This window comes from Oncorhynchus mykiss, unplaced genomic scaffold, assembly GCF_057628025.1.
Source record: "Oncorhynchus mykiss isolate SJ-2025 unplaced genomic scaffold, ASM5762802v1 scaffold103, whole genome shotgun sequence".
Taxonomy (NCBI): Eukaryota; Metazoa; Chordata; class Actinopteri; order Salmoniformes; family Salmonidae; genus Oncorhynchus; species Oncorhynchus mykiss.
Window position 1 is genome coordinate 2,392,115 of NW_028322102.1, and position 17,886 is coordinate 2,410,000.

The 17,886-nt window shown below is 49.3% G+C and overlaps 1 protein-coding gene across 2 annotated transcripts in view; it reads left to right on the forward strand.

Moving 5' to 3' along the window:
* Nucleotides 1-556: 556 nt before the first annotated feature.
* Nucleotides 557-17,886, forward strand: part of LOC110506208 (C-terminal-binding protein 2) — a 133,529-nt gene continuing 116,199 nt past the window's right edge. For both annotated transcript variants that reach the window (XM_090228906.1, XM_090228903.1), the window contains exon 1: nucleotides 557-938. The gene's annotated coding sequence lies outside the window, so the exon portion shown is untranslated. The remainder of the gene's footprint in view (nucleotides 939-17,886) is intronic.

Here is a 17,886-nt window from a genome sequence, read left to right on the forward strand (position 1 = left end):
GTTTGGTGACCTTGAACGAAGCAGGACTGCTGTAATAATCCTTCAACATTATTATGGGATATTTTCCCTCTTTATTACATGTTTATGTTGAAAATGGGAAGTCCTTTCATAAACAACATGCAAGACGCATCATCAACATGGGCCAACCTTTGGTTGATTTACATTGTTTTTGAAAGCAATGTTGGAAAAAAGCATGTTGGAAAAAAACAAAAACGTAAAAAAAAACAATATTTGAACAATCTTTAAAGAAAACAACTATGACATGTAATGGATGACCTATAAGTTATTGATTACCTATATGATCATATCAGTATTGATGGAAAAGTAAATGTCCATCTTCCCGAACCCAAACACTCCCGTCAGTATCCGTCATTTCGTCTCCTCCAGAAGTGGTGACTGCCCCATGGCGTTAGCGCAGCTCAACCAGGCCTAAACCACACAGAACGGCAGTGTTTGAACAGAAGACTGGAAACCTGTAGGAGGGGGCGAGGCTTCGTCATATAGGATTATTTCATTGGTTTAAAAGACTCAAGACCCCGCCTTGATACAAAAAAAAAGAGTGAGGGGAGAGACAGTGACAGAGGAGGAGAGAGGAAACAATATCAACCAGTGAAACAGTTGGATATTCACCTATTAATCCGAGTCATTTTCCGACCGTGTTTTTGGACAGGAGCACAAGACATTCCATCCAACCCTGTAGGCTACTTTCCTCAATTATGTGTCTCTATATAGTCGCCGACACCGGAAACAGCTGTGTATCCTATTATTCCTAGCACTTGGATAACTAAGTTTAAAGGTGGATCAGTGTAATAGTCTATATAAAAAAAATCTGTATGAAAAAAACATTTTTCACAACAACCGGCTGGATGATGCTGTGCGTGTGTGCGTAAAGTCTACATTTTCTTCTGAACTTGGCGATAAACGTCAGCTAATTCAAGGTAAGATTTGAATAATACATATATTATAACTATCACGTTTGTTTATAATAATCTATAATAGTGTACAATTGGTTGCAATAAACGGGCTATTTTGATGTCCGCATAAAACTGTGACCATTTTGTGTGGCGTTCATCTCACTGCGCAACTAAGGAATGGAACGGTCGAGTGAGTTGTATGCTGAGGACGTCTTTATGACTGACCACGGCGCAAAGCCATACCTCGTCCAACTGTCACAATATGTAGCCGAAGCCCTGAAGATTTACCTCGTATCTCGCTGCCTCTCGTTCATCTTCTCTCGACTACTGTATTCTATCAGGCCATGTGGCGATAACGGTGGACAGAGAGAGAGAGAGAGAGAGAGGCGGTTATGTTTAATAAGAAAACGGGAAGTGCGTTATATTGGTTTATAGGAAGTTTCCCCCCTTACACTGGAAGGCTGTATGTTGAGTTGCTGATGTGTGTCCGGGATGGGAATGAGATTATGTTTCCCGAGTTGTTGCCATTAATAATGAGTCACATCGTTTATTGCGGTGGTCAGCGAAAGATGGAATGTATCAAACGACATCCGATTTGCTATCTTTTCTGCTACTATTACCGCAAGCTTTCTGAATCTTTTACATCAGTGATTACAATACAGCACTATCTGTTGTTGAGAGTCGTTACCAGCCAACCAAGCGTTGTCCGACGCCCTACATACCGAAGGCAACAAGCTAGTTGACCTCTTCTGCTTTTGAAGAACCGACACGAGAAAACGGCTTTTATTAATAGATTGTCATTTTGACAGATGGCTTCTTTTTTTTTGTGTGAACTTTGAGTAGATGTGTATGTAATAGGAAAACGTTATGCAGTTTAGTGATGGTTTGTATTACCGAGACAGCATCATCAATATATTGCATATTATCAATGAACTGTAGAATATACTGCCCCTGCTGCTTCGCAATAGGAGAAAGTCACAACCAACGTCTTTAGAAGTTGTGTGAGTTGAGGAGCACCCAGAGAGCTAACCTGTATTGCCCACGTGTTGAAAGGAGCACCCAGAGAGCTAACCTGTATTGGAGCACCCAGAGAGCTAACCTGTATTGGCCACATGTTGAAAGGAGCACCCAGAGAGCTAACCTGTATTGGCCACATGTTGAAAGGAGCACCCCAGAGAGCTAACCTGTATTGGCCACATGGTGAAAGGAGCACCCAGAGAGCTAACCTGTATTGGCCACATGTTGAAAGGAGCACCCCAGAGTGCTAACCTGTATTGGCCACATGTTGAAAGGAGCACCCAGAGAGCTAATCTGTATTGGCCACATGTTGAAAGGAGCACCCAGAGAGCTAACCTGTATTGGAGCACCCAGAGAGCTAACCTGTATTGACCCACATGTTGAAAGGAGCACCCAGAGAGCTAACCTGTATTGGCCACGTGTTGAAAAGACCCCCCCCATTTGATAGTGTGTGTGAATTCCAATCACATTCAGGCTTCACATTACTGGGACCAATCATATTCAGGCTTCACATTACTCGAACCCAATCACATTCAGGCTTCACATTACTGGGACCAATCACATTCAGGCTTCACATTACTGGGACCAATCACATTCAGGCTTCACATTACTGGGACAGGCTTCACATTACTGGGACCAATCACATTCAGGCTTCACATTACTGGGACCCAATCACATTCAGGCTTCACATTACTGGGACCCAATCACATTCAGGCTTCACATTACTGGGACAGGCTTCACATTACTGGGACCAATCACATTCAGGCTTCACATTACTGGGACCCAATCACATTCAGGCTTCACATTACTGGGACCCAATCACATTCAGGCTTCACATTACTGGGACCCAATCACATTCAGGCTTCACATTACTGGGACCCAATCACATTCAGGCTTCACATTACTGGGACAGGCTTCACATTACTTGGACCAATCACATTCAGGCTTCACATTACTGGGACCCAATCACATTCAGGCTTCACATTACTGGGACCCAATCACATTCAGGCTTCACATTACTGGGACCCAATCACATTCAGGCTTCACATTACTGGGACCCAATCACATTCAGGCTTCACATTACTGGGACAGGCTTCACATTACTTGGACCAATCACATTCAGGCTTCACATTACTGGGACCCAATCACATTCAGGCTTCACATTACTGGGACCCAATCACATTCAGGCTTCACATTACTGGGACCCAATTACATTCAGGCTTCACATTACTGGGACAGGCTTCACATTACTGGGATACTGCCATGAACTCAAACAAGACACGTTATTATAGCTTTTAACAGTGGCGCTCCACCTCCCAATGAGTTAGAGAGCTTGTTTATGCAGCTGGTTTGAGCTAAGATAGAGCCTCGTTAATTAGTCCTTCTCATGAATAAACAGCCTGGGGTATGGAGACAGGGTAATAGACTGGTAGTGTCGGTCTGTACAGCATGTGTACTGGTAGTGTCAGTCTGTACAGCATGTCATTGATGAATGTGTGAAGCTGAATGGAGGCCATCCTTGGAAGGATTCTCGTCGTGTCCCTGCCACAGGGAGAGAAAGGGTTGGAGGAGGGCACGCCCAGACTGAGACACTGACACACGTACACGATCGCATGCAAACACACAAAACGCACACACACTCCCCTTGTCTTGCCTGCAGGAATACGGACACTACAGATGTGTATAGCCAGGACATCTGCTCTCTCTTTGGCCATTGTCAAGGAAACATGCAGTCGGTAGTGGAAGGGACTGCCAGAGGGCCAGACAGCTCACGACAACAAAGAGGCCTTGTCAGAAACCACCATTAAGCCGGGTCACTTCAGTCACAAGTGCTGCTAGCTGCAGGAAGGACTCGGGATCATGCGTTCGCCGGGCTCATAACTCCCTCGGAGTTATTATTTCAGCTAGTCCTCTCTAGCCTTGTCAGGTAGAGTCACAATCACACTATTCACAGAAGAGAAAGGAGAAATTCAAGTTGCTTTGGTTCATAATCTCTTTTTTTTTCAGTGTTTTCAGACTATAGTGGTTAGTGGGTATAGTGTACTTATCAGGTTTCAGGTAAGACCCAAGTGCAGACTGTGTTGAAGTGACAGTGTTTATTGCAACAGAGGCAGGCAAACGACAGGTCAAGGCAGGCAAACGACAGGTCAAGGCAGGCAAACGACAGGTCAAGGCAGGCAAACGACAGGTCGAAAGGCAAACGACAGGTCAAGGAAAGGCAAACGGCAGGTCAAGGAAAGGCAAACGACAGGTCAAGGCAGGCAAACGACAGGTCAAGGCAGGCAAACGACAGGTCAAGGCAGGCAAACGACAGGTCAAGGAAGGCAAAGGACAGGTCAAGGAAGGCAAAGGACAGGTCAAGGCAGGCAAACGACAGGTCAAGGCAGGCAAACGACAGGTCAAGGAAAGGCAAACGACAGGTCAAGGCAGGCAGGGGTCGATAATCTAAGGCAGTCAGGCCAAGGTACAGGCCGGCAAGCGGGGTCAGGTCAGGAAGAGGTCGGCAGTCCAGAGCAGGGGCCAAGGTACAGGACGGCAGGCAGGCCCAGGTCAGGAAGAGGTCGGCAGTCCAGAGCAGGGGCCAAGGCACAGGATGGCAGGCAGGGTCAGGTCAGGAAAAGGTCGGCAATCCAGAGCAGTGGCCAAGGCACAGGACGGCAGGCAGGCCCAGGTCAGGAAGAGGTCGGCAGTCCAGAGCAGGGGCCAAGGCACAGGATGGCAGGCAGGGTCAGGTCAGGAAGAGGTCGGCAATCCAGAGCAGTGGCCAAGGTACAGGACGGCAGGCAGGGTCAGGTCAGGAAGAGGTCGGCAGTCCAGAGCAGGGGCCAAGGTACAGGACGGCAGGCAGGCCCAGGTCAGGAAGAGATCGGCAGTCCAGAGCAGGGGCCAAGGTACAGGACGGCAGGCAGGCCCAGGTCAGGAAGAGGTCAGCAGTCCAGAGCAGTGGCCAAGGTACAGGACAGCAGGCAGGCCCAGGTCAGGAAGATGTCAGCAGTCCAGAGCAGTGGCCAAGGTACAGGACGGCAGGCAGGGTCAGGACAGACAGGGGTCAAAACCAGGAGCACGAGGAAAAAGAGAGACTGGGGGAAAAGCGCAGGTTGACTTAAACAAACAAGACAAACTGGCAAAGACAGACAGAGAACACAGGGATAAATACCCAGGGGATAAGTGGGGAAGATGGGCGACACCTGGAGGTGGGGGTGGAGACAAGCACAAAGACAGGTGAAACAGATCAGGGAGCGTGACAGTACCCTCCTGGAGGTGGGGGTGGAGACAAGCACAAAGACAGGTGAAACAGATCAGGGAGCGTGACAGTACCCTCCCTTAGAGTTAATTAGTCCTCTCCTCTAGCCTTGTCAGGTACAGCCGTACTCCACACTGTTCGCTGAAGAGAATTTAAACGGTTTAATTTAAAAAAAAAACAGTATTTTTGAATTTGTGTGGCTGGTGGGGTGTGGCTGGTGGGGTGTGGCTGGTGGGGTGTGGCTGGTGGGTGTGGCTGGTGGGGTGTGGCTGGTGGGGTGTGGCTGGTGGGGTGTGGCTGGTGGGTGTGGCTGGTGGGGTGTGGCTGGTGGGGTGTGGCTGGTGGGTGTGGCTGGTGGGTGTGGCTGGTGGGTGTGGCTGGTGGGTGTGGCTGGTGGGTGTACACTGATTGGACAAAACATTAGGAACGCCTGCTCTTTCCATGACATAGACTGACCAGGTGAATCCAGGTGAAAGCTATGATCCCTTATTGAGGTCACTTGTTGAATCCACTTCAATCAGTGTAGATGAAGGTGAGGAGATGGGATAAAGAGGGATTTTTTTTAAATTCTTAAAACAATTAAGACATGGATTGTGTATGTGTGTAATTCAGAGGGTAAATGAGAAAGACAAAATATTTCAGTGCCTTTGAACGGGGTATGGTAGTAGGTGTCAGGTGCACCAGTTTGTGTCAAGAACTGCAACGCTACTGGGTTTTTCACGCTCAACAGTTTCAATCAATCAATCAATCAATCAATCAATCAAATGTATTTATAAAGCCCTTTTTACAATAGCAGTTGTCACAAAGTGCTTATACAGAAACACGGCCTAAAACCCCAAACAATGCAGATGTAGAAGCACGGTGGCTCGGAAAACCTCCCTATAGTGACTGGAACCTAGGAGGAAACCTAGAGAGGAACCAGACTCTGAGGGGTGGTCAGTCCTGTGCTGGGTAGAGAGGAACCAGGCTATGAGGGGTGGCCAGTCCTCTTCTGGCTGTGCTGGGTAGAGAGGAACCAGGCTATGAGGGGTGGCCAGTCCTCTTCTGGCTGTGCTGGGTAGAGAGGAACCAGGCTATGAGGGGTGGCCAGTCCTCTTCTGGCTGTGCTGGGTAGAGAGGAACCAGGCTATGAGGGGTGGCCAGTCCTCTTCTGGCTGTGCTGGGTAGAGAGGAACCAGGCTATGAGGGGTGGCCAGTCCTCTTCTGGCTGTGCTGGGTAGAAAGGAACCAGGCTATGAGGGGTGGCCAGTCCTCTTCTGGCTGTGCTGGGTAGAGAGGAACCAGGCTATGAGGGGTGGTCAGTCCTCTTCTGGCTGTGCTGGGTAGAGAGGAACCAGGCTATGAGGGGTGGTCAGTCCTCTTCTGGCTGTGCTGGGTAGAGAGGAACCAGGCTATGAGGGGTGGTCAGTCTCCTTCTGGCTGTGCTGGGTAGAGAGGAACCAGGCTATGAGGGTTGGCCAGTCCTCTTCTGGCTGTGCTGGGTAGAGAGGAACCAGGCTATGAGGGGTGGTCAGTCTCCTTCTGGCTGTGCTGGGTAGAGAGGAACCAGGCTATGAGGGGTGGTCAGTCCTCTTCTGGCTGTGCTGGGTAGAGAGGAACCAGGCTATGAGGGGTGGTCAGTCCTCTTCTGGCTGTGCTGGGTAGAGAGGAACCAGGCTATGAGGGGTGGTCAGTCCTCTTCTGGCTGTGCTGGGTAGAGAGGAACCAGGCTATGAGGGGTGGTCAGTCCTCTTCTGGCTGTGCTGGGTAGAGAGGAACCAGGCTATGAGGGGTGATCAATCCCCTTCTGGCTGTGCTGGGTAGAGAGGAACCAGGCTATGAGGGGTGATCAGTCCCCTTCTGGCTGTGCTGGGTGGAGATTATAAGAGTACATGGACATTAAGGCCAGATTGTTTCTTCAAGATTTTCAAACGTTCATAGAAGACCAGCAGGGTCAAATAATAATCAGTGGTTGTAGAGGGTGCAAGAGGGCAGCACCTTGGGAGTGAATGTCAGTTGGCTTTTCATAGCCGAGCATTCAGAGGTCGAGGAGGGGGGGGTCCAGTGAACCGGTCAGGGTTCCGTAGCCGCAGGCAGAACAGTAGAAATTGGAGCAGCAGCATGGCCAGGTGGACTGGGGACAGCAAGGACTCATCATGCCAGGTAGTCCTGAGGCATGTTCCTAGGGCTGAAGTCCTCCGGGAGGGGAGAGAGAGATGGGAGAATTAGAGAGAGCATACTTACGTTCATACAGGACACCGGAGATTTACACCAGATAAGACAAGAGATTTACACCAGATAAGACTGGAGATTTACACCGGATTAGACAGAAGATTTACACCAGATAAGACAAGAGATTTACACCAGATAAGACAAGAGATTTACACCAGATAAGACTGGAGATTTACACCAGATAAGACAAGAGATTTACACCAGATAAGACAAGAGATTTACACCAGATAAGACAGGAGATTTACACCAGATAAGACAAGAGATTTACACCAGATAAGACTGGAGATTTACACCAGATAAGACAGGAGATTTACAGCAGATAAGACTGGAGATTTACACCAGATAAGACAGGAGATTTATACACCAGATAAGACAGGAGATTTTCACCTGATAAGACAGGAGATTTTCACCAGATAAGACAGGAGATTTACACCAGATAAGACAGGAGAATTACACTAGATAAGACAGGAGATTTACACCAGATAAGACAGGAGATTTACACCAGATAAGACCGGAGATTTACACTAGATAAGACAGGAGATTTACACTAGATAAGACAGGAGATTTACACTAGATAAGTCAGGAGATTTACACCAGATAAGACAGGAGAATTACACCAGATAAGACAGGAGATTTACACTAGATAAGACCGGAGATTTACACCAGATATAAGACTGAACCTATGGTGGATTTATAGGGAGACAGTTCTCCTGTTGAGGACCACTATGGTGGATCTATAGGGTGACATGTCTCCTGTTGAGGACCACTATGGTGGATCTATAGGGTGACAGGTCTCCTGTTGAGGACCACTATGGTGGATCTATAGGGTGACAGGTCTCCTGTTGAGGACCACTATGGTGGATCTATAGGATGACAGGTCTCCTGTTGGGGACCACTATGGTGGATCTATAGGATGACAGGTCTCCTGTTGGGGACCACTATGGTGGATCTATAGGGAGACAGTTCTCTTGTTGAGGACCACTATGGTGGATCTATAGGGTGACGGGTCTCCTGTATACATTAGATATCTAATGATATCCAAACGGTACCATTCTGGCCTCCATGGAACTCATCATACATTACTAGTGGACATCCCTGCTGGCGCTGATCCGTGCTGATTGGTTTCCCTCTAGTTAAAATGGAGGGTGAGTTAACGGCTAGAGGGGATAGTCCAGAAGCACGGCTGTTTTTCCTGACTGAACGGAGAGGAAATTAGATCCTCCCTCTAGTTCGGCCCGTCTGAGTCGTCTTGTGTTTGTTTTCCTGTTTGATAAGGGACCGGGTCAGAATCAGGACTGGTAAGAGAGAAGAAAGAGGACATTTGACGGTAGTGGTGCTATCAGGGCAGCTCCACTGTGTAGTCCACTGTGTTTCTTTTGGGTCGATTTGAATATGTGTTTTTAATTGGTCTCTGTAGGTTATCTTCTTTCTTTCTTTCTTCTTGTCTCTTCCCTCGCTCTCAATCGCTTTCTCTCTCTCACTCTCTCTCTTTCTCTCTCTCTCTCTCTGTCTCTCTCTCTCTGTCCCTCTCTCTCTCTCTCTCTCTGTCTCTCTCTCTCTGTCTCTCTCTCTCTCTCTGTCTCTCTCTCTCTGTCTCTCTCTATCTCTCACTCTCTCTCTCTCTCTCTCAATTCAATTCAAGGGGCTTTATTGGCATGGGAAACATGTGTTAACATTGCCAAAGCAAGTGAGGTAGATATTATACAAAAGTGGGCCAAGGACACGCACAGGAAGCCTGGTGCGGGGAGCTGCTACCGGAGGGCTGGGGTGTGGAGGTGGCACAGGATGGGTTAGACCGTGAAGGCGTACTGGAGATCTTGAGAGCGGTGCTGGCACAGGACGTGCAAGGCTAGGGAGGTGCACAGGAGGCCTGGTACGTGAGACTGGCACCATCTTCACCAGCCGACTAACACGCACCTCAGGACGAGTATGGAGCGCTGACCCAGGTGCCATCAAATCCCCGACACGCTCCGTCGGGCGAATTCCATGTTTAAAACACCAACACAGCAACTCCCTCATTTCTCTCTCCTCCAATTTCCCCATTAACTCCTTCACAGTCTCTGTTTCGCTCACCTCCAACACCGGCTCTGGTCTCCTCCTTGGCTCCTCACGATAAACAGGGAGAGTTGGCTCAGGTCTGGCTCCTGACTCTGCCACACTCTCCCTGAGCCCCCCCCCAAGAAATTTTTGGGGCTGACTATGGGGCCTCCGTCCACGCCGCCTTGCTTGCTTCGCAAACTCCATTCTCCTATATCCTTCCGCGCACTGCTCCATCGAATCCCAGGCGGGCTCCGGCACTCTCCCTGGGTCGACCGCCCACCTGTCTATCTCCTCCCAAGAAGTATAGTCCATACTGTACTCCACTTTGGGCTGTTCTTGCCTGTTGACACGCTGCTTGGTCCCTTTGTGGTGGGTGATTCTGTAACGATTTTCTTGGTGAGAAGGAGAGTCGGACCAAAATGCGGCATGTAGATTGCGATCCATGTTTATTGTGACTATAGCAACATGAATCTAAATACAAACAGTGCAAAATAATAAACGTAATGAAAACCGAAACAGCCTAAACTGGTGCAAACTAACACTAAGGACAGGAACAATCACCCACAAACACACAGTGAAACCCAGGCTACCTAAATATGGTTCCCAATCAGAGACAATGACGAACACCTGCCTCTGATTGAGAACCATATCAGGCCGAACATAGAACTGGACAAACTAGACATGTAACATAGAATGCCCACTCAGATCACACCCTGACCAACCACAACATAGAAATATACAAAGTAAACTATGGTCAGGGTGTGACAAAGGGGGCATACCATCATCCTTAAAAAGGGGGGTACCATCATCCTTAAAAAGGGGGGGTACCATCATCCTTAAAAAGGGGGTACCATCATCTTTAAAAGGGGGGTACCATCATCCTTAAGAAGGGGGGGTATAGTCTTTAAAAGGGGGGTACCATCATCCTTAAAAAGGGGGGTACCATCATCTTTTAAAAAAGGGGGGTACCATCATCTTTAAAAGGGGGGTACCATCATCCTTAAGAAGGGGGGGGTATCATCCTTAAAAGGGGGGGTACCATCATCCTTAAAAGGGGGATACCACCATCCTTAAAAGGGGGGGTACCATCATCCTTAAAAGGGGGGTACCACCATCCTTAAAAAGGGGGGTACCATCATCTTTAAAAGGGGGGTACCATCATCCTTAAAAAGGGGGGTACCATCATCTTTTAAAAAAGGGGGTACCATCATCCTTAAAAAGGGGGGGTACCATCATCCTTAAAAATGGGGTGTAAAGGAAATTGGTATTAAATAATTAACTCACCCGTGCTATTGTTGTAATGTCAGCCTGCTTATATAAGGGGATGTGATTATGGTATTTTATGAAGTGTCTTCGCAACGAGGAGTTAAAAACCAAGCTTCAAGGTTAAATGTGTGAAGGCCAAGCTTTTGGAGGGTGAGGCGGAGCGAGTGGAGGGGGAGGGGGGGGGGTTGATTAATTTCACGTCCCATAATGTGATTTGCGATATCTCCTCCTCTCCTGCCCTTGGTAGTGGGAGATGTGGCGATGGGAACGAGGGCTGTGTTATTAACTACGCTGTGCCATGTAAGTGTTTACAGAAATACTAAACCCCGGAATTAAAGACGAGAGATGAGAGAAGGGTGTGTGGATGATTACAAATTCACCATCATTCCCAGATTGATGTCTCGTTACTGAATACAAATTCACAGGTTAAAACACCGGTGTGTAGAAGTGAAAATGAGTGTAGAGACACCGCACACTCACACACACACTCACACACACACTCACACACACACTCACACACGTGAGGAGAAGGGTGGGGGGGGGGGGGGAGACTTCAGAGGGCATCATTAATTCCAGAGCATTCTATAAGACCAGGGTGGGGATGTGTGTGTGTGTGTGTGTGTGTGGTGTGTGTGTGTGTGTGTGTGTGTGTGTGTGTGTGTGTGTGTGTGTGTGTGTTTGTGAGAGAGAGAGAAGGCTGTTCATTGACTACAGCTCAGCACTCAACACCATAGTGGCCACGTAGCTCATCACTAAGCTAAGGACCCTGGGACTAAACACCTCCTTCTGCAACTGGATCCTGGACTTCCTGACAGGCCGCCCCCAGGTGGTGAGGGTAGGCAACAGCACGTCTGCCACGCTGATCCTTAACACTGGGGCCCCTCAGGGGTGCGTGCTCAGTCCCCTCCTGTTCTCCCTGTTCACCCACGACTGCGTGGCCAAACACGACTCCAACACCATCATTAAGTTTGCTGACGACACAACAGTGGTAGGCCTGATCACCGAAAACGATGAGACAGCCTATAGCGAGGAGGTCAGAGAACTGGCCGTGTGGTGCCAGGATAACAACCTCTCCCTCAACGTGAGCAAGACAAAGGAGGTGATTGTGGACTACAGGAAAAGGAGGGCCGAACAGGCCCCCATTAACATCGACAGGGCTGTAGTGGAGCGGGTCGAGAGTTTCAAGTTCCACATCACCAACGAACCATCATGGTCCAAACATACCAAAGCAGTTGTGAAGAGGAAACAAGACAACACCTTTTCCCCCTCAGGAGACTGAAAAGATTTGGCATGGGTCCCCAGATCCTCAAAAGCTTCTACAGCTTCTACCATCGAGAGCATCCTGACCGTTTGCATCACTGCCTGGTAATGGCAACTGCTCGGCCACCGACCGCAAGGCACTACAGAGGGTAGTGCGAACGGCCCAGTACATCACCGGGGCCAAGCTTCCTGCCATCCAGGACCTCTATACCAGGCGGTGTCAGAGGAAAGCCCATAAAATTGACAGAGACTCCAGTCACCCAAGTCATAGACTGTTCTCTCTGCTACCGCACGGCAAGCGGTACCCGGAGTGCCAAGTCTAGGTCCAAGAGGCTTCTCAACAGCTTCTACCCCCCCAAGCCATAAGACTCCTGAACATCTAATCAAATGGCTACCCAGACTATTGCATCCCCCCCCCCTCTCTTACACCACTGCTACTCTGTTGTTATCATCTCTGCATAGTCACTTTTATAAGTTTACATACACCTACAGCCAAATACATTTAACTCCGTTTTTCACAATTCCTGACATTTAATCCTAGTAAAAATTCTCTGTTTTAGGTCAGTTAGGATCACCACTTTATTTTAAGAATTGCTAGCTTCTAGTACTGTTAGGGGTAACTGGCTAGCTACTAGTACTGTTAGGGGTAACTGGCTAGCTACTAGTACTGTTAGCCAGCCAGATAGCCACAAATAATAGTTAGCTAGCTAGCTACCCACAAAGAATTTGGCATCTATCTTGCATAACGTTAGTTTTAGGTCATGTAGTGTACATCTACTGTATCTAGCTGATAGTCCTGAAGTAAAACGTTTGCTTTGAGTACATCTGGTTTGGTCTCTATTGTTGTCATTGTCCAGTAGGGGGAGTGTGAGGTAATACAGTAGGGGGAGAGCTGCTCAGCGTGAGGTAATACAGTAGGGGGAGTGCTGCTCAGCATGAGGTAATACAGTAGGGGGAGTGCTGCTCAGCGTGAGGTAATACAGTAGGGGGAGTGCTGCTCAGCGTGAGGTAATACAGTAGTGGGAGTGCTGCTTGGCGTGAGGTAATACAGTAGGGGGAGTGCTGCTCGGCATAAGGTAATACAGTAGGGGGAGTGCTGAGGTAATACAGTAGGGGGAGTGCTGAGGTAATACAGTAGGGGGAGTGCTGGGGTAATACAGTAGAGGGAGTGCTGCTCAGCGTGAGGTAATACAGTAGGGGGAGTGCTGCTCAGCGTGAGGTAATACAGTAGGGGGAGTGCTGCTCAGCGTGAGGTAATACAGTAGGGGGAGTGCTGCTCGGCGTGAGGTTATACAGTAGGGGGAGTGCTGCTCGGCGTGAGGTAATACAGTAGGGGGAGTGCTGCTCGGCGTGAGGTAATACAGTAGGGGGAGTGCTGCTCAGCGTGAGGTAATACAGTAGGGGGAGTGCTGCTCAGAGAGAGGTAATACAGTAGGGGGAGTGCTGCTCGGCGTGAGGAAATACAGTAGGGGGAGTGCTGCTCAGCGTGAGGTAATACAGTAAGGGGAGTGCTGCTCAGCGTGAGGTAATACAGTAGGGGGGGTGTGAGGTAGTACAGTAGGGGGAGTGTGAGGTAATACAGTAGGGGGAGTGCTGAGGTAATACAGTAGGGGGAGTGCTGCTCAGCGTGAGGTAATACAGTAGGGGGGGTGTGAGGTAGTACAGTAGGGGAAGTGTGAGGTAATACAGTAGGGGGAGTGCTGTTCAGCGTGAGGTGATACAGTAGGGGGAGTGCTGCTCAGCGTGAGGTAATTTAGTAGGGGGAGTGCTGAGGTAATACAGTAGGGGGGAGTGCTGTTCAGCGTGAGGTGATACAGTAGGGGGAGTGCTGTTCAGCGTGAGGTAATACAGTAGTGGGAGTGCTGAGGTAATACAGTAGGGGGGAGTGCTGAGGTAATACAGTAGGGGGAGTGCTGAGGTAATACAGTAGGGGGAGTGCTGCTCAGCATGAGGTAATACAGTAGGGGGAGTGCTGCTCAGCGTGAGGTAATACAGTAGGGGGAGTGCTGCTCAGCGTGAGGTAATACAGTAGGGGGAGTGCTGCTCAGCGTGAGGTAATACAATAGGGGGAGTGCTGCTCAGTGTGAGGTAATACAGTAGGGGGAGTGCTGCTCAGCGTGAGGTAATACAGTAGGGGGGTGTGAGGTAATACAGTAGGGGGGGTGTGAGGTAATACAGTAGGGGGAGTGCTGAGGTAATACAGTAGGGGGAGTGCTGAGGTAATACAGTAGGGGGAGTGCTGAGGTAATACAGTAGGGGGGGTGTGAGGTAATACAGTAGAGGGAGTGCTGAGGTAATACAGTAGGGGGGGGTGTGAGGTAATACAGTAGGGGGAGTGCTGTTCAGCGTGAGGTAGTACAGTAAGAGGAGTGCTGCTCAGCGTGAGGTAATATAGTAGGGGGAGTGCTGAGGTAATACAGTAGGGGGGGGTGTGAGGTAATATAGTAGGGGGAGTGCTGAGGTAATACAGTAGGGGGGGTGTGAGGTAATACAGTAGAGGGAGTGCTGAGGTAATACAGTAGGGGGGGTGTGAGGTAATACAGTAGGGGGAGTGCTGCTCAGCGTGAGGTAATACAGTAGGGGGAGTGCTGCTCAGCATGAGGTAATACAGTAGGGGGAGTGCTGAGGTAATACAGTAGCGGGGGTGTGAGGTTATATAGTAGGGGGAGTGTGAGGTAATACAGTAGAGAGAGTGCTGAGGTAATACAGTAGGGGGGGTGTGAGGTAATACAGTAGGGGGGGTGTGAGGTAATACAGTAGGGGGGGTGTGAGGTAATACAGTAGGGGGAGTGCTGCTCAGCGTGAGGTATTACAGTAGGGGGGGTGTGAGGTAATACAGTAGGGGGACTACTGCTCAGCGTGAGGTAATACAGTAGGGGGAGTGCTGCTCAGCATGAGGTAATACAGTAGGGGGAGTGCTGCTCAGCGTGAGGTAATACAGTAGGGGGAGTGCTGCTCAGCGTGAGGTAATACAGTAAGGGGAGTGCTGCTCAGCGTGAGGTAATACAGTAGGGGGGGTGTGAGGTAGTACAGTAGGGGGAGTGTGAGGTAATACAGTAGGGGGAGTGCTGAGGTAATACAGTAGGGGGAGTGCTGCTCAGCGTGAGGTAATACAGTAGGGGGGGTGTGAGGTAGTACAGTAGGGGAAGTGTGAGGTAATACAGTAGGGGGAGTGCTGTTCAGCGTGAGGTGATACAGTAGGGGGAGTGCTGCTCAGCGTGAGGTAATTTAGTAGGGGGAGTGCTGAGGTAATACAGAAGGGGGGAGTGCTGTTCAGCGTGAGGTGATACAGTAGGGGGAGTGCTGTTCAGCGTGAGGTAATACAGTAGTGGGAGTGCTGAGGTAATACAGTAGGGGGGAGTGCTGAGGTAATACAGTAGGGGGAGTGCTGAGGTAATACAGTAGGGGGAGTGCTGCTCAGCATGAGGTAATACAGTAGGGGGAGTGCTGCTCAGCGTGAGGTAATACAGTAGGGGGAGTGCTGCTCAGCGTGAGGTAATACAGTAGGGGGAGTGCTGCTCAGCGTGAGGTAATACAATAGGGGGAGTGCTGCTCAGTGTGAGGTAATACAGTAGGGGGAGTGCTGCTCAGCGTGAGGTAATACAGTAGGGGGGTGTGAGGTAATACAGTAGGGGGGGTGTGAGGTAATACAGTAGGGGGAGTGCTGAGGTAATACAGTAGGGGGAGTGCTGAGGTAATACAGTAGGGGGAGTGCTGAGGTAATACAGTAGGGGGGGTGTGAGGTAATACAGTAGAGGGAGTGCTGAGGTAATACAGTAGGGGGGGGTGTGAGGTAATACAGTAGGGGGAGTGCTGTTCAGCGTGAGGTAGTACAGTAAGAGGAGTGCTGCTCAGCGTGAGGTAATATAGTAGGGGGAGTGCTGAGGTAATACAGTAGGGGGGGTGTGAGGTTATATAGTAGGGGGAGTGTGAGGTAATACAGTAGAGAGAGTGCTGAGGTAATACAGTAGGGGGGGTGTGAGGTAATACAGTAGGGGGAGTGCTGCTCAGCGTGAGGTATTACAGTAGGGGGGGTGTGAGGTAATACAGTAGGGGGACTACTGCTCAGCGTGAGGTAATACAGTAGGGGGAGTGCTGCTCAGCATGAGGTAATACAGTAGGGGGAGTGCTGCTCAGCATGAGGTAATACAGTAGGGGGAGTGCTGCTCAGCATGAGGTAATACAGTAGGGGGAGTGCTGCTCAGCGTGAGGAAATACAGTAGGGGGAGTGCTGCTCAGCGTGAGGTAATACAGTAGGGGGAGTGCTGCTCAGCGTGAGGTAATACAAGAACGTCCTCGGAGAATGAACTCAGAGCATGAGAGTGTGGAGCGGTAGTATGCAGATTGAGAAACAGCCAGAGAGACAGACAGAGATTGTATTTGTGTGTGTGTGTGTGTGTGTGTGTGTGTGTGTGTGTGTGTGTGTGTGTGTGTGTGTGTGTGTGTGTGTGTGTGTTACTGTGTTCGACACTGCATGGCAGAGCTCAGTAAACCATGGTTCAGCTAGGTCCATGATTCGGTCTCTGACACACACACACACACACACACACACACACACACACACACACACACACACACACACACACACACACACACACACACACACACACACACACACACACACACACACCCCTGCCAGAGAGGGTTGGTTTACAAGCCTTTGGAACTAGCCAGGCCATCTGTCTGGCTCCATAGGGTAGAATGTGTCTGTGTGTGTGCGCGTGCGTGCGTGTACAGTAGGCACTATTGCGTGTACAGTAGGCAAAATGGCACTATTCGAATAGTATCTGAAATACATGTGTTTTTTGTAAACATACGATTTTAACCCGAGCACTGCCGTGGGATGAAACGAGACGGGCGTTCGATTGCTGCAGCTGCAGAGGTGGGAGCGAGCAGGCGGATGGAGAGAGGGAGCAGTAGCCAAAGCAACTCGGCTACAGCCAAAACTAGATCAGCTAGCTAGGCTAATTGAGGCTACAGCCAAAACTAGATAACTTGCAGCAGCCAACTAGCTAGCTAGGCTAATTGAGGCTACAGCCAAAACTAGATAACTTGCAGCAGCCAACTAGCTAGCTAGGTTAATTGAGGCTACAGCCAAAACTAGATAACTTGCAGCAGCCAACTAGCTAGCTAGGTTAATTGAGGCTACAGCCAAAACTAGATAACTTGCAGCAGCCAACTAGCTAGCTAGGCTAATTGAGGCTACAGCCAAAACTAGCTAACTTGCAGCAGCCAACTAGCTAGCTAGGCTAATTGAGGCTACAGCCAAGACTAGCTAACTTGCAGCAGCCAACTAGCTAGCTAGGCTAATTGAGGCTACAGCCAAGACTAGCTAACTTGCAGCAGCCAACTAGCTAGCTAGGCTAATTGAGGCTACATGCTGTGCTTTCTCCCCGACCCCATTCAGATAAAACCACAGCCTACCTGTTGGGTTCTCGTCGTAGTCTACTCCTTCTCATTTCACTAACTTATAAATCGATCATCATTTAATTCTATAGGGCATCGCGTTAGTGAACTCTCACTCCACTTGGTACACATTGAGCCTCTTTGTCGTATAAACAAGCTATACACGTGAAGGCTACAAGTATTTTTAGTGGGTGCAGGGCTCCCGAGTAGGGCAGCGGTCTAAGGCACTGCATCTCAGCGCTAGAGGCGTCACTACAGACACCCTGGTTCGAATCCAGGCTGTATCACAACCGGCCGTGATTGGGAGTCCCATAGGGCGGCGCACAATCTGTCCAGCGTCGTCCGGGTTTGACTGGTGTAGACTGTCATTGTAAATATGAATTTGTTCTTAACTGACTTGCCTAGTTAAATAAAATAAAAAAAATATATAGTATTTTTAGTTATTCACATATTCTAAGTCAGAACTGTCCAGAGTAGTGATGCTAGGCGGGAGGGTGCGGGCAGCGAGCGGTTGAAGAGCACGCATTT